Genomic DNA, 17,614 nt, shown 5'->3' on the forward strand with positions numbered 1-17,614 from the left:
ACACGTAGCCCGCTTGCTGTGCTGGTACAGGGTTAGCGCAGCCCTTTGCGCTGGATTGGGTATGTTGATGGCTTTTCCCTGCGCGAGAGGCGTTCTTGGGGGCGTAACTGGCGCTGCTGCAGGGTCGCTGCGCCACTGTGCGCCACGGCTGGTTTTGGTGGCTGGAATCCATGAATACGCTGTGCGCGGAAATGGATTTTGGCGCACGCGGCTGGCGCAGGGATTCGCACGTGCACACTGTGCGCCAGCCGCGTGCGCCACTTGAGCGCTGAATTCTATGAATTACCCCCTTAGTATTATACCCATTTGCAAAGCATGTTAAACTAACAGATTGTAAGTAAAATATAAAGGCTGAACATAGTCAAAGGAAACTGCATGCACACACAATGTTCAGTTATCAAACAACAATACTATTACAAAACAATAAAAATCAACGTCTAAATTAACAACAGTGCTATAAACACACAAAACTAATAAATTCTTTCTTTTACAATTGCAGTGAAGACCACTATCCTGAAAAGCAGCAGCATCTGAAGTACAAACAACAACTCTGAAGAAACCTGCTCATTCCAAACAAAAAAAGTAAATATAATACTCCATAATGTTCTAACTGTTACTCAAAAAAACTGTGAAGTTGATTTATGGAATTTGTGTGCCAAAAAACGGGGATTCATGTGCCATTCTGCCCACAAATCCCCATTTGTTAAACAGTGATTTGCGGGCAGAAAGGCACACAAATCCCCATTTTTTGGCACACAAATTCCATAATTCAGCCCCTAGAATGTTAGTATTGCAGAACAAAGAACTGTTTTAATTCTATACCATTAGATTAAGTATTAGTGCTTCTACTCACCACTAGCTTACTTTGTATTGTCATCTGTACCCCAGTATAGTAACACACAAATACAAGAATAGCCTTCCCAACTAGTTGTAGCTGCCCATTGCACAATCACACATCTCCACATACATCCTTACCATCATACTCAGGCACTCATGCACACAGCACACATACATTGCAGAACAGCCCAACCCATACCTCCTTTTTTTCCAACAGACCCCAAAGAATGCCTACCAAAAAGCAGGTATGTAGAGAGCAACACAGATGTAGAGCACATCAAAATAAAAGTGTCCAAAATAAGCATCCATCTGTAGCAGAATTTGTACAAAAAGCTCAAACAAAAGATCTAATAGAGTCATTAAGCGAAAAAAAAACAAGCTACCAGTACAAAAATGTTACCTCCTCTTTCAAAATGTAAAACAAAACAGAAAGTGATTAACAAGAATTCAGCTACCACTACTGCTAACACTGCTCCTATAAATCTTGATGTAGTGGCAAGTAACTATACTAAAAAAGTATTTTACAAAAAATGCTCTGCCACAGAGTCCTTCAGAATCTTTTAAAAACAAGAGAGAAATCATGCATAACCCTTAAAACCTACCGTAGAATATTAATCTTAGAAGCTTGCATAGATAGTACAATCCTTCTCAAAATGAAATTATTTATTTTAGTGTTAAACAGAATGAAACCACTAACAAAACTAACTACTAAACTACAAAAAAGACTTCTCAATAAACGGAATGTCCACAAAAATAACTTCTTAAATATCTGTGGAGGTGAATGGAGTCACACCACAAGCACAGAACCATATTTCAATGAAGAAGCATACAAACAAAAGCAAACAAACACAATTGCCATAAATAGCAGTGGACGAGGGTATTAAAAACTTAATAATACCATAATGGAACAAGAAATGCTGCTTACAAAAATATCCCCAGAAAACTCAGTATCACCTCTACATTCGACTGAACCAGAACGTCAGGTATACAAATGGCTGTGCATCTCAACGTGTAACATTGCCAAAAAATCTTTAAAATCTTTACGCCAGTTCCTCAATCAGTATGTGAAAGGCAAAGACAAAATCAAAATGAAACTGCTACAAAATATGGATACCTGTCCAGTGCGCAAAAACACAGGACTACAAGGACATTCATTAGCCTGCATTTCAGGACCTATTTGCAAAAGCACCTTCCATCATATCAAAATGATATTCAACTATAAGAAATCTAGTTCATAAACTGTGCTATGCTAAAAGTCCAGCTTTAGAATTAGGCAATTTAAATAACAATCATCTACATTGTACAGCCAAAGACCTACTCGAAGGAATAGAACATATCCAAAGAAAATATTTTGGAAGTGGAAGCACTTACAAAATGCAATAGCTTTACAATAAACTAGGAACAATTGTACAAATGACAACCTTCTACTACACACATACAAAAAAGAAATACTAAAATGTAAAAGTACATCCGCTGAAGTACCAAACAATGTGTGTGTGTGTTGCCGCAGAACTTTTTATAAAAGTAGAACAAAAACTGTAGACATAGCATACAAAAAAGAAGACAATGAAGATTCCAAATGGTTTGAATTAGCTCTCTACCTTATAGCAGAAAACAAATACGAAATAAATGACCCCTTAATACTTTGCAGTTACTGCACTGCAAACTTTGGCAACAACCAAACTCCTTTGTGTGCTATCACAAATAGCTTGGAATTATTCCCACTACCAAAACCCCTGAAACAACTCAATTTATATGAGAGCATCATAATTCGAACAGTGCACCCATTTCAAGCAATAATACGCCTTCAACCAAAATCAGCAAAATTACCTTCCTCTGAATTAGTGAAAGGCATTTGTGACAAAGTAGTTTATTTAGCATTAGAACTGAAAGAAAATGTACACACTCTGGGAGTGCAACGTCCAATAGATCAATCTTTAATTGTCTTAGTAAATGGTGTACCTACAAAAGACAAAAAAAATTGGCAACAACTCGTAGACTTACATAAAGTTAGACAAGCCTTGCAATATCTAAAAGACAATAATGAATACTACAAAGAAATTATTATTGAAGAAAGCCTGAGGGAAACCACTGAAATAATTCAAGAGTCACCAGAAACTGGTCAATTTGAACTTCTATATCCTTTATTCCAATATTTTAGACATTTATACAATTCATCCATTACACTCTAAAGACACCATAGATGATGCACTAGAAATGTACCAAATGTGACAAACCAAAGGATCACCAATCAGCATATGGGAAAAAAGTATAGAAGCAAGTGCTTTTCCTCTACACTTTCCTACTGTGAAAGGAGGAAGGTACGATGATAGACGCACTCAGATAACAGCATCAGAATACCGCTCGTTACGACTGTATTCCGAAGATCCCAGATTTAGACAAAATGTGGAATACATATTCCACCTACTCTTTGAAAGTAAACTAGCAACTCTATGCTACGGAGTTGCACACACATTGAAATCAGGTACCCATTTTCAAAATATGTCAGCAACGCAATTACTACAAAAAGTGCAAAGAAAAAGATGAGGTTCTACAATAAAGCATTACAAATCTGTTAGCAAACATGTGTGATACAAAAGAATACTAGTTTTGATGTCACAGAGATGTACGTTTTATGATAAGAAACCTTGGCCCACCCATTTGGTTTGTTACATTCATTTGTGCAGAATATGCATGGGAAGATTTACATGATTTCCTACGCATATCAAAAACAAAACAAACATAGATATACTAACACCTGGAGAACTCTGCTCTCTAGATCCTGTTAATGTTTCAAGATATTTCCATCATCGCTTCATTGCTATGCTACACTTTATTTGTAATAAAACTGTTCCTCCCCTCAGATAAGTGCAACACTTCTTGTGGAGAAAAGAATACCAAGCCAGAGGAGCACCACCTATCCACATGCTTTTATGGATTAAAGATGCTCCTAAATTTGGTCAAGAGAGTGATGCCACTGTTTTACAGTTTATCGGAAAATATGTCACTTGTGATATTCCTTCACAAACAACTAATAGTGATCTTCATGCACACATTTTACAATTTCAAAGACACAAATGTCGGAAATATTGTCTTTGCAAATACAAAAACAAAGGAAAATACTACACCAAATGCTGCTTTGGTTTCCCTAGACCAGTTACAGCAACAGGTCAAGTAAACAACTTCATGTCTTCAGTTAGACATAGTGTTAAAGGTAAATCACCTAGGAACACATATTAAATAAAAAGAACAGAAGAAGTAAAATATATCAATGATTACAATGCAATTGTTGCCCTATTATGGAATGCAAACATAGATGTGCAGTAGATTGCAGACAATTCCACTGGAGTTGCACAATATGTTACAGCCTACTTAACCAAAGCAGAAATAAAACAGAGCTTCAAGACCTCTGGGATTACCTATCATCGGACAAAACACTGTCTCAGAAATTGTACAGCTTAGGCATAAAAATGCCCTCTCATAGATAATGTGGCTGCTATGAAGCTGCAGACTGGTTAACTGGTACTGCTTTGTATGGAAAATCTGAAAATATATTATGGCTAAGTCTCCATCCTGTCAAATCTAGAAAAAGAGTTCTCAAATCATACAAGGACATAGAAACAATAGCCAAATGATCCCAAAAGCCGAGACATTTTGAAAAACAATTTACTAGATACATACTACCCAAACAGGAGTACCACTTTGGAAACCATGTGTCTATACCACATAGCCCAAAACTTTACATACAAAAATAATATAAAACCAGATGAAAACAAAGGTAGATACAGAGTGACAAATTGAGAAGACAGCTTAGTGAAATTTACCAAACTAATCTTAATTCATCATATTAAATTGTAATTTAAAAAATTCCAGAACATAAAGAACTATATTACATGTCCCTGCTACAAGTTTTTAAACCATGGAGAAAAGAAGAAGAGTTACTAGATATTTATGACTCATGTGAAGACTCTTTCAAAGCAAATGAAAGCACTATAACAGATGTAAACTTTACATAGTACAAAACAATGTTGCACAATGAACAGCAACACAAAGAAGAACTTCAGGCCCAACTAGATAAGGACACTCCTTACAGTAGTCAACCTTCTTTAACAGGAAGCCAAGAACCACTGGGACAGCCACTAATAGCAAGTAAGGCAGAATTAGCTATGACAGAAGTAGAAATCACCATGTCTCACTATGAAGAATATACAGAAGACTTAACTGTACTGAAATCCAAACTGAACAATGAGCAGTGTAGCATTTTCCAAGAAGTAACAAAATAAACTGAACATGGTGTACAACATGTAAATAAAAAGTGTATCTGTCAAAATTACAAACCTATACTACTATACGTCAATGGTCAAGCAGGTTCAGGAAAAACATTCTTAATCAAAATCATCAACAAGTTCCTTCAACAAGTGAAAAACAACAAATTGTCAGCTGTTGTAACTGCCCCCACAGGTTTAGCTGCCTACAACATAGGCAGTGTCACTTTACAGCGATTACTACTACTTCCAGTAGAACACCAAAAGAAATTAGATTATTACAAACTTTCTACAGAAGCTGCAATGGAACTACGCAGAGTTTTGAAACAAATGAAAATGCTACTAATAGATGAAGTGAGCATGGTCTCCAACATAATTTTGGCTTTGATTCACCTCAGATTACAAGAAGTACTCAAAACAGACTACAAAGAGCTCTTTTGAGGAAAACTCATTATTGTTTTCGGAGATCTTCTTCAATTGAAACCAGTGAAAGGTGAACCTATTTTTAAAACCCTAGGGCACAAACTCTGACAACAATATTCAGTTTGTCAATATTTTCTTTGACAAACTATCAGAAGTTAAAAGGATAGGATGCTCAACAGCCCGATTCCTTCTTTTCAAAGACATGTATGTACGCAGAGAACAATTTTCTCTAACTCTAGCATACACAGTCACCATTCACAAATTACAAGGTCTTACCCTAAATACAGCATTGATAGATCTCGGGGACACAAACCATGACTTGGACACAGAACTACCTGGTCCATTCAAATTTTCAAATGTAACTGGTGTAAGTTGTTACGCAAATGTAGCTATGAATATTTGATTTCAATTGCCACCAATTGTTGACAACATTTACTTACACAGTACAGACCAATTGTGTTTGCAAATGTTAGTCCTTCATAGAAACGCAAAAAACAATCCTGACAACACGTATAGTGTTCACAGAATAAGACTAAAATTGGACTACTGGGCTGGAATTGTAAAATTCATTATAAACTCACAAGAAGATCCACAAGAATTTCTAATGTACTTACTACAAGTATTGGAAAACAAAAACATACCTATAAATGAAATCTTTCAGATTTCATACATGTGGAAACATACCTGCATTCTCTGCAACAATGTTACACAAGAAGAAATCCCTAAACGAGCGCTTTGTTTATGTATCTATACCAAATTGTGAATCCATTCTATTTCAGCAACTTGTACAACATGCAAACCATGGCAGATTATGTACTAACTGAAATTCAGATAATCGCTCCACCTTACTAATACAAACACATAGTAAATACTTAATACTAATGCTTCTACGTTATAATGCAGATGGTATCAAAAACAACTTCAAGCTGACTGGATTCACACATGGTCAAGTATCACTTGATAGAAAAACCTTCACAACAATAGGTATAATCTACGACGCAGGAGCCACAACCAATGCAGGTCACTACACTGCATATATAAAAAAGAAATGTGGATGGTTTGAATGTAATTATAGTACCATTACTCTAAAGCAGAGATTACCAGCAAATCTTACAAATGCTTATTTAATCTTTTCAAAGCCAAAATGTAATAACTAATCTGAACATAAACATTAACAAAACTTCAATTAGAAAACTATAAACTGTTAGAATACGCCAACAGGTATCCTAATATCCCAAGGTTCTATAACAACCAAACAGATAAATGAATACCACTAAATTATAACAAGAAAAAAACAGTTAGAATAAGCCAACAGGTATCTAACTGCCCCAAGATTTTTCAACAACCAAACAGATAAATCAATACCACTAAATTAAAGAAATAATAATAATTACAGTTAGAATACGCCAACAGGTATCTAACTGCTTCAGAAATCTGCAACAAAAACGTGGATGGTTACTGTAAAGCAGAGATTACCAGCAAATCTTACAAACTCTTTTTTAATTTTCTTAAAACCAAAATTTAATAACTAATCTGTACTTCAACATTAAAAAGAATTTAATGAAAAAACTATAAACTGTTAGAATGCACCTAAAGGTATCTAACTAGCCCAAGATTGTATAACAACCAAAGAGATAAAAGAATACCAATACATTTTAACAAAAAATAGACAGTTACAATACGCCATCAGGTATATAACCGCTTCAGAAATCTGCAACAATCCAACAGATAGAACATTAACCAGAAACAAGAAGTAAATACTGAAAGGAAACAAACAAATTGACTGCAGCATAAAAAAAAGGGTTTTTTTATCCGACAAGGATTTTTTTTTCCACAGACCCAATGATTTAAAAAACAAACACAGAAACTGAGCAAAATGCACAATACACTGGTTTGTAAACCAAATATGAGGGTAAAAAAAAAAACTGAAATATCTATTATGAAATGTAATAAGTCTTCATAGAATACATACACTAACATGCTCTTTTCTTTTATCACACAACTTGAAAAAGAATACTTACTCCAGGTAGCAAACTCATGTAAAAAATGTATTGAATGTCAACAAATCATGCAGTAAGTATAATTGAAACCATTTGAAAGATAATCAAATCTATAGGTGGGTGTGATCTATGGCTGTGATATGGTGCAGTGGTTGTGGTCAGGACCTAGAGTATTGAGTATACAGCCTACAGCTTTCACCCATGCACCCTGCCACAACACCACAACATATCACACCGATAGTAGCTTATAACTTCAGTACTTATAACTTCGGTCTTGGGTACACTCTGGCCACAACTCCAAAACATATCACACCCATATATCACACCCATGTTTGATTCTATGGGTGTGATCAATGGGTGTGATATTGTGCGGTGGTTGCTGCCAGGGCCTAGAGACATAGATATCACTATTTTTTTTTAACATACTTTTTGGTCATTTTTTTAAAAAAACTATTGGATGGATTATCACCAGATTTACAAAAGCATGCTTTCGGACCAAGCCGCTGCCCCTCCCGCAAATTTGGTGAAAATCCGTCCTGCTGTTTGGGCTATAGGCATGAGCAAAGTTTTTCAGCCATTCAGTCTATGAAGTGTAACATCCCTTTAACAAAGTTTTTTTACTGAATGTACATATATATGTGGCAGGGAACGTAAACAAAGAGGCTAAACATGTGATGCCGTCAGTGATGTCATCAATAACATTTGTGATGCCAACTTTCATGTTCTGGGTGTTAGCGTTAGCAGTGCACAGTGGTGATGGCAGGTATGGGGGCTTAGTTTGCCATAACTGGCGAATTTCAGGGGTTTTTCGGTTTTAATTTGAACCATAATGGGGAGGTAGACATTTTTTTTTTAAATGAAGTACAGTTTTTGGTAGGGCAACTTAACCATAACGTCCCCTCAACAATGTTTTTTTGTAGTGAATATATATATACATATATATATTCAGTGAAAAAAAACTTTGTTAAAGGGACATTATGGTTAAGTTGCGCTACTAAAAACCTATGAAATTTAGAAAAAAAAAACTTTGTTAAAGGGACGTTATGGTTCGAAGTAAAACCGAAAAACCCCAGAATCACCAGTTATGGTAAGCTAAGCAACCATAACTCGCGCCACCATCCGTGCACTCCTAAGACTAACACCCAGGACACAAAAAGATGACATCACGCATGTCATTGATGACATCACTGATGACATCACAGTTCTGGTTCCCTCTTTTTTTGTGCACTGACATATGTAGGGCAGGCGGTTTTATTCACAAACAGCCAGCAACTAAACATGCAAAAGGTGATATGTTTGTAGATCTTACCTTTCTCATATGTTGTTTCACTACTTTCCTTAGTTTGCAGGCACATCATATAATATATATACAAAGGAGAAGAAAGAAGCCTGAAACACAGCAATCATTTACGTGCATGAAGTTAATTAGTGAGGTTATGAACACTGTCTGGTAATAGTGCTAGTTTTTTGCTTACTTTATTTTCCCTGCACATACTCGCATTTGTATGCATTGTAGTCTCCTTATAATTTGTGTGTAGTAGAACAATTATGCAGTAAGAGAGGCATTGTTAGGCACTTAATACATGTTTCACACTACTCTGAAATGAAAGCATTCATCATTTTACTATACAACATGGAAGGTTTTGAATATTGCACCTGTATGGTGCATGCTGCAGAGAATGCCTACGTGGGTACATGAGTGTATACATGTACTAGAAAGAACTGAATAATGCAATGGTGTCTATAGCAATGCAGCGCTTAATGAAGTATTTGCTGAATGATAGTTCTTCCAAAGATCTCAGACATTTTTTTGCCAACATTACAATGACAATCTTGTGTGGAGGTTGTGCATGAAAACTAAATGCACATGTGATGTCATCAGTGATGTCATCAATGACATTTGTGATGTCATCTTGATGTCCTGGGTGTTAGTCTTAGGAGTGCACCGTGGTGGCGCAAGTTATGCTTGCATAACAGGCAAATTTCTGTTTTTTTTTGTTTCTACTTCGAACTATAACATCCCTTTAACAAAGTTTTTTTCACTGAATTTCATAGGTTTTTTGTAGCGCAACTTAACCGTAACGTCCCTTTAACAATTTTGTTTTCACTGAATATATATAATGTAAATATTATAAATGTTTACTAAAACTCCCTTAGCTAACATACATATAACATAGAAAATACTAAATCCCCTGCTACGCTATTAATTTATGATGCCCACGGACCGTGCACATGTCCGCGGATGGACGCAATCACCATCAAGACTGCAAAAACTCAGGCGGTATCTTACATTGTTGTATCATACAATAATAACACCAAACATGTTCAAAAAGCACCACATAAATACATTACATTCAATAATAAATAAAAAGTGCAAACTGTATATGTAACACACCAACCTTCTAATTACGTAATATATGCAACATAATGCAATATACCAAAACAAAATAATTTGCCTCCAACAGAATTACCTCACACAAACTACATAGCAAAAATCAGCAGCACACAAACGCAGCAGTAACACCAAAACTTAGCAACAAACTAGTGAGCAGACAACATGTATTTTATATATTTGTAAAATTTCTGTATTAGGTACAGTAAACAAATATATTTATTTCTTTTTACACAGAAATGTCTACTACTTTGGAATGGCTGGAAGTAAATGTTCCCCATGATGAAATACGTGAAAACATTGATACCCATTACATTATGTGTACTTTCCAAATTATTTTTTTTAAACACACCATACAGACATTAAAAATAATAGAGAAACAGATGTTAGAAAATCATCTGCAGTGAATGCAGCAGCACAATTTCTGTATTAGGTACAGTAAACAAATATATTTATTTCTTTTTACACAGAAATGTCTACTACTTTGGAATGGCTGGAAGTAAATGTTCCTCATGATGAAATACGTGAAAACATTGATACCCATTACATTATGTGTACTTTCCAAATTATTTTTTTTAAACACACCATACAGACATTAAAAATAATAGAGAAACAGATGTTAGAAAATAATCTGCAGTGAATGCAGCAGAAAAAGAATAGTGCACTCAGAAATATTATTTTCCCAAGTGTTCGGGCATGTGCTTCTAAGCATACGTTGATCGATCGTACAAACATTTCCTATGCTCCTTACCGTAATTTTCCTCTTTTTTACACATGCAAAATCAGGCACCAGGGCGTGGCCATCTTGTGATAATCTTATCTGTTGCCACATCGCCCAAGGTGGACTGCCCTGGTGGTACTAATTCATATTCCCCGCCCCTCAGGCTGACATCACCAAACCTAGTGATATTCTCCACCTATCTATGCCTTTGGCTGAACTTGGCGTAGGCCACCGTAAAAGATGTCAAGTTGCTCCTTATCGCTAATATGGAGTACGGGCATATGGGCCCATGGCGATCATCCCACAAAACCGTCACTGTGATCCACCCATTTACGTATATCTGTAGCTGACTGTTAAAATAAAAGTCAGTTGGTATCTGGAATCCATGACAATCGCAGTAAATCAAGATGTAGCTGTTTAAAAAAAGATAACATAAATGTGTCTCAGTAGCCAATTTTTATTACAGTTTACAATTTCACCATTAATTTGGCCCCCTCTTACAAGTATCGATAAACACGGACGTCAAACAATATTAACTCAGACAAAACAACGTGCAAAGTGCTCTTCAGTTTGCTTTAGAAGTTACTCTATGGACTATGGTCAGCTCGAAATGAAATGCTGAGGCTAACGCTGCAATTAGGGAGCAAGATAAAACCAAGAAGAACACATAGATGAAATTTTAATTAAATATTAGCGTTGAATTACGCGTTTGTGCAACCTGGGGGAAGCCACTACTGGACTACACACATCTCGATGCTCCACTGCCCATGTGCCCAGAACAAAAGAAACTACACACACAAGTTGTAATTGCATGTCATTGCAACTTGCCACACACAACAAACAATACAATGTAACCCACCAATAATGTAACCAAATGATAATTTGACTAGTTTGTGTATATAATCATCCAAAGTAAAACTTACATAATATTCAGCATTTCCATTCTATCGGCGTAACACAAACACTCTGTTCAGTTCAACTCATTTTCATAAAATGAAATTACATGTTCCTTGGTCCAATTTTTGAATGGTGAACACTATCATATTTGAAAGTCTTACATCCCTCCCTTCATACATTCCTTTCAAATCCTCCCTTTGTTTCAAGGTAACAAAAACAATTGACCTTTATACTGTGTACCATGCGTGGGTTTCTCAGCTAGGAAATAAAAATTCAACGGCACTGACCTTCACTCAGAATGGTAGCCGATAGACCTTCAGGGCACATTTTTGAAAAACATATCAATTGTTTGCTACCATTCACCAATGCGGTTGACATTTCTACGGATTTATTTTGTTCCTCTGCGCAACCTCGCACTCTCCCGGTGACTCCCACAGTCAGGCCACACCACCTGTCACCTCATCCCATCTCCTCTTCACACGGCAAATCACGTAAGGAGCAAGTCTGGAGCCCTGACAAAAAGTGGTCGAATGAGAATGTCCGAGCAAACCCTGCTACAACCCCCTCCGGCAACGCTGCAGACCCTGACCTCATTGACCACAGTTATATATTAGTGGCCTTTAATTTGCACACATGTATTTGTACTATCCCACTTTCGGTCACTAGCGAGATGAACGGTGTGGCTGTCTTGCCACCTTACTAATACAAACACATAGTAAATACATAATAGTAATGCTTTCACATTAGAATACAGATGGTACCGAAAACAACTGCAAGCTAAATTGATTTACACATGGTAAACTATCACTTGGTAAAAAACCTTCACAACAGTAGCTATAATCTACCATGCATCAGCCACAACCAATACACGTCACTACACTCCATATATACAAAAAAAGTGTGGATGGGTCAAATATAATGATACCAACATTAGTGTAAAACAGAGAATGAGAAGGTCCGCGAACTACCTCAATACACCACACCCTACATCTTCTTCTTTCCACCCACTGAAGACAAAAAACAAAACTATTGTCCCATATTGCCCTAGGTACTAAACCAGAAAAAATAACCTTGACATTTGGAAGTATTTTCATTACTGCCTGAACCAAATATTCAAAATCTGCCAACAACGTAGGGACACTGACATACCCCAAATACAAAGCACCACAGTACAAAACAACTACATATTGACCCTGCCCATTTCTCCACAAACTTGAACAGTTCCTTGCACATTAAAACCAGGCACACTGCTCCACACCACCTCCACTCCTTTAACATCAAAATGGTTTACCACATTCCTACATTTAGCATACTACTCCAAACTATGCACAAACATATCTCCAACCACCAACACCCTGATTTTCTCCACCTCTACCATCTTCACTACACACAACCTCTTTCAACACAAACCACAACCTCAACATCTGATTGGTTGAATCCTACAATCCTCTTTACATGCTGCATTTGCTGAGAAAACCCGGATGTGGCATGCCTTGCCCGCGGACACCCACAATGTCCAAGGAGCGCATAACACTGGGGCAGCCCTTCTACCCTTTCCACTTTACTTTCTGCACCATTTCCTCATGGGCTACCGTTAAACAGTCACACAATCATCCACCAATCAAATCCAAGAACTCTATATCTAATCACACATCAGAACTTTAGATGTACTATTGATCACTCTCAGTACAATTTGGCTGTCACAGCAACAGACCTACAGCAACAACTCCTATAAAACTGGCCAAAATTTCTTCTTGTAGATTCATGCACGAACACAGACTACTGGTATGCATATTTTCTACACAATACATGTACAGCTGTTCTAAGAATACATATAAACAGAGTAACTGCCACTTACCCTGTATAAACTGTAAAGTGACCTTACTGTCATTTATCCCATCTGCTATGATGAAGTGTCAATTGCAAACCTATCTCCTCTCAAAATTTTTGTTTACTCACAAAGCTATCTAAACAAATGTTATTTCACATTAAATTATTATTAATAAGAAATAACAGCATAATTATAAAAAGACTGTCCAGTGTGTTATAAAATTACAAGCAACCAGGATAAGTACATGCATCTTCATTCAAGCACACACACAGACAATATAATTACAAATGTACTCAGCTCAAACAACACCACTGCTTCTATATGGTATCCTACTCCTTTATTTCCCACACCTTCACAAATACATACTTGGCATGCTTTTCTATACAATCCCTGCCATTTACCCTGTAGCAATAGCAAAACATGCATATGATTATTTCTTCTACCTCTTAACATCCAATAACATAACATTAAAAAAGTGTGTTCTATATGTTTACTATTATACTCATTTGTAAAACATACTCAACTAACAGATTCTAAATAAAATATACAGGTTGCACATAGGCAATGAAAGTGCATATGCAAACTATGCTCGGTTCTAAGAAAACACTACTACTACAAAAACAAAAACAATGTCTATATTAACAAAAGTGCTATAAACACACATATTCACTAACTTCTTTCTTTTACAATTGCAGTGAAGACCACTCTCCTGAAAAGCAGCAGCATCTGAAGTATGAACAACAACCTCGAAGAAACCTACTCTATTCGGCCAAGCAACCAAGACTCTAGGCCCTGGCCACAGCCACCGCAGCATAACACACCTATTCTAACAAACATTTTGACTGTGGAATATGGGCTGCTTATAGGGGATATCAATTACAATCAATCCTCTACTAACAACCCAAAACCAACATCATACTAAAGTAAAATAGCTACTGGTGCATTTGTTATGTCCGCGGACAGCCTTGAACACCGCGGACATGGCGAACACATCAGTGGCACTTGCCACCTAAACAAATACAGTATTTGACCCATCTCTTACTCCCCAACCCTCCCCAAGCACTTCTGCACACCAACACACTCCCCAAAATTGCATTTTGCCTCTGTTCGCCGGCGCCCTGTCGGCGGATCCAAGATGGCAGGCGAATAGAAACAATGTAACGCACCTCACGCCTCACCCCAGCCAATCGGTGAACATGTTGAGTGTCCGCGGACATAACGCAAGCTGATTAACCAATCAGAGCCCTGTCCACGGAGCGAACAGGGAAGCGCGTCGACAGAGCGGACATAGATATCACTAATTGTTTTGCCTTAAGTTTTGGCTATTTAACAAAAAAACTACTGGACGGATTTACACCAAATTAACAAAAGCACGCTTTCGGGACAAAGCCGCCACTCCTGCCGCAAATTTGGTGGAAATCTGTTCAGCGGTTTGAGCTTTAGGCATGTGCATAGTTTTCTTCCCATTATGTCTATGGAGAAAAAAATATGTAGGACCCGCCCATAATTTTGCTCCCCTCTGAACCAAACTTCACCACAATTTGCAAAAAAATTCAGAGTGGGCCATATACATTTTTTGTAAAGTTTACTGAGGATTCGTCCAGGGGAAGCAAATTTAGAAGCCGCCCAAAAAGTGCTCTTCCTATGGGATGAACATTTTTTTTAATATAAGCATACCTGTACTTTGTGTTGTTAGAAACAGATCTTGTTGAATCTGAAAATAGAAATCTTGAACAGTTGCACAGTCGTTTTTGATGCAGATGCCTTTCGATATGTGCTCTGAGAGTTCAAGTGTATAACTGAAGTGTTGAATTGAGATGACAGATTTAGGTGTAGAGTTTTTGAATGTGATTAGTGGATGGATGTGTGATTCTTTGAAAGAAGCCAATGAGGGAGTGTTGATAACATGGAAGTGGAAGGGGTAGAATAGCTGTCCCTGTGTTATGATGTAAATGGACACCACGGTAGACCGCAGATGGCACCTGCCACATCTGGGTATGAGGATGCCTGGCATGGAAAGGCGATTGTGGGGATTAGCCAATCAGGTTTCCTGGGTGTGGTGTACAGTAAGAGAGGGTAGAAGGAATCATGTTTGCAGGAGTTGTGAGAGCACTGAAAATGGATATGGGTATGTGTTTGAGAAGGCAGACGGTGTGTATTTTGAGTGTGTCTTCAATTCAGTCATCGAAGGTGTATGCTGAAAATCATTGCATCTTTAGAAGTATTGGATTGGCAGAAGTGGACGTTTTTTGGCATATAGATTGAGGCTCAAACTGGGCAAGCTTGTTTTCATTCTGCGAGAGTATGGCTCACTTTAAATGTTCAGACATTGTAATTGTGCATTGTGGAGGGGACATTTTGGGGTTTGTGACTCCAGTGTTTTTGCAGGTTACCCTGAAGGATTTATTTAAAAGCCTAATTGAACTGTTTCTTGCTCCCAAGATTATTTTTTCTGAAATAAATCAGAAGCAAACATGGAGATTTCCAACAAACCTTTTCAGTCCACAAACGGAAGAATCAAGGCAGCTTGTAAATACAGCTGTCTCTGTTTTTTTATATGCTGCTGGAATGTCATCTTTTGAGAATGATAATATAAGGTCTGATGGTGTGAATTTGTTTGTCAATATGGAGTTAATTTCACAGATATCGAAATGCAATGTTCCTTTACGATGTTAGTAATGCATTGAACAGGTTCCTGTAAGCAAATTGTTTACAGTACTAATGTATATAAAAGCAAAAAAGAGGAATAATAGATGTTTGTTAACAACCCCCCCATGAAAAGGTTATTTTCAGAGTCACCACTAAAGATTGAGTAATTTAAATTGTGTGTAATCCCCAATCCCTTTCAGTGGCCGCGAGGTCTGCGGACAACGCAGTAGTTCACGGATGGCACCTGCCACATCTGGGTCTTTTAAGGTTGCCTGGCATGGAAATGGTAATGCAGACATCGGGGATCAGCCAATCAGGTTTCCTGGATGTGGTGTACAGTGTTAGCCTTAGCAGTGCACATAGGTGGCGGGAGTTATGTTTGCTTAACATACCATAACTGGCAAATTTAAAGGGTTTTTCAGCTTTACTTGTAACTATAATGTCTGTTTAACAATAGTTTTTCACTGAATGTCAAGGGTTTTTCTTATTTCAACTTAACCATAATGTCCCTTTCACAATGTTTTTTCAGTGAATATATAGATTTTAAGAGAAGCAACAGGTTCATAATAACGCTTCAGACATAAGTTATCACTGCTGGATGTGCTTTTGTGCGACCTCCTCAACGCCCCTTTTAATTAAAAAACACTTTCTCTGGGCAGCTTGACAATGATAAACAGGAAAGAAATGCGCCTCCCCATCAGTCCAGGCAGACTGGCCAAGTCAACAACAGCCATTAGAAATATCATTTGAGGGAACCATCCCTTTAGAGCTAGGACCAGTCAGGCATTCCACCAACCAAAGAACCTTAGTAAATAAAGGTTTTAAAACCAATACTTTTGAGTCTGTGTCTCTCTTGATAGCATGCCTGTCTCACACATTTGTAAAACCAGCTTCTGGAATAATGACTCAATCACTCTGTAGCCCTGAGTCCCATACATCAAGTGCATCAAAAATGGCTCACCTGACTGACATCTTCATCCTGGGTCCCTCTCTTCCATTGCTGCTAGTGTTGCCCACCACCACTCACCACTGCCATGTATGTGCTCCTGCAATGGGGAAAAGCAACAGATGCCCACCCACCCCATCATCATGCATGCCTCACATACCCTTAACATGTCCCTTGCCTTATCATGAAGATGTCCTCCAAAACCACCAGAAAGCAATGTAGTTACTCACAGAATACACAAACAAAACTGAATGATGTAAGGTTTCACACCCCACACTATCAGCAGTCATTGATCAAAGCAATGGGAACACAGCAGCAACATTACACATGACACATAAGAAAGACATGTAGGCCTCCAACACCCCCACCTCACAAGCAATGCACCACACACTTGACACTTCATCCACATGTGTGTATGCTATATTGAGCATCCCCTTATCTGTATTCTGAGAGTCAGGTGTGTTTCATGCTCATTTATCATGAGTGGCTACTTGACATGACAAATCTTATGAGAATGCGTGCAAGGCTGACATGCAGGAGTGAAAATGTAATGCCCCACAAAAAATAAGCTATTATATCAGCCCTCATCATATGGATGTGAACAGGAACATCCCGAGTACACTGAATCCAAGAAGCAAGTTGTGGTGTATAAC

Source organism: Ambystoma mexicanum, chromosome 1q (genome assembly GCF_040938575.1).
Source record: "Ambystoma mexicanum isolate Mex_15411 chromosome 1q, UKY_AmexF1_1, whole genome shotgun sequence".
In the NCBI taxonomy this organism is placed as follows: Eukaryota; Metazoa; Chordata; class Amphibia; order Caudata; family Ambystomatidae; genus Ambystoma; species Ambystoma mexicanum.